Raw genomic sequence first — 524 nt, forward strand, 5'->3', positions numbered from 1 at the left:
GTCATTTAATTTCCATGTATTTGGGGTTTTTTCTGGTTTCTTTTGTCATTTATTTCCAGTTTCATTGCACTGTGGTTAGATAATGTGCATGGAATAAATTCTGTTTTCTTGCATATACTTAAGCACAACCTATGGACCAGTATGTGGTCTATTTTAGAAAATGACCCATGTGCAGCTGATTAAATTGTGGAATCCATTAGTATGGGTGAAACACTCTGTATATGTGCAGCAACTCCATTTGTTTGAAGATTTGGTTCAGCTCTGTTATATCTTTGCTATGTTTTTGTCCAGTTGACCTGTCTTTTGGGGATAAGTGTTTGCTAACATCTCCTGTTAAATTTGTGGTATTGAATATTAGACTTTTCACATCCATTAAGATTTATTTTATATAGTTGGGTTCTTCCATGTTTGGTGCATACATATTTATGAGTGTTACCTCTTCCTCTTGAATTTTTCCCCTAACCAGTATATGCTAGCCTTCTTTATTTTGCTTGATCATTGTTGGTTTGAAGTTGAGACTGTCT

The sequence above is a fragment of the Octodon degus genome, unplaced genomic scaffold, assembly GCF_000260255.1.
Source record: "Octodon degus isolate 3935 unplaced genomic scaffold, OctDeg1.0 scaffold00149, whole genome shotgun sequence".
Classification (NCBI taxonomy): Eukaryota; Metazoa; Chordata; class Mammalia; order Rodentia; family Octodontidae; genus Octodon; species Octodon degus.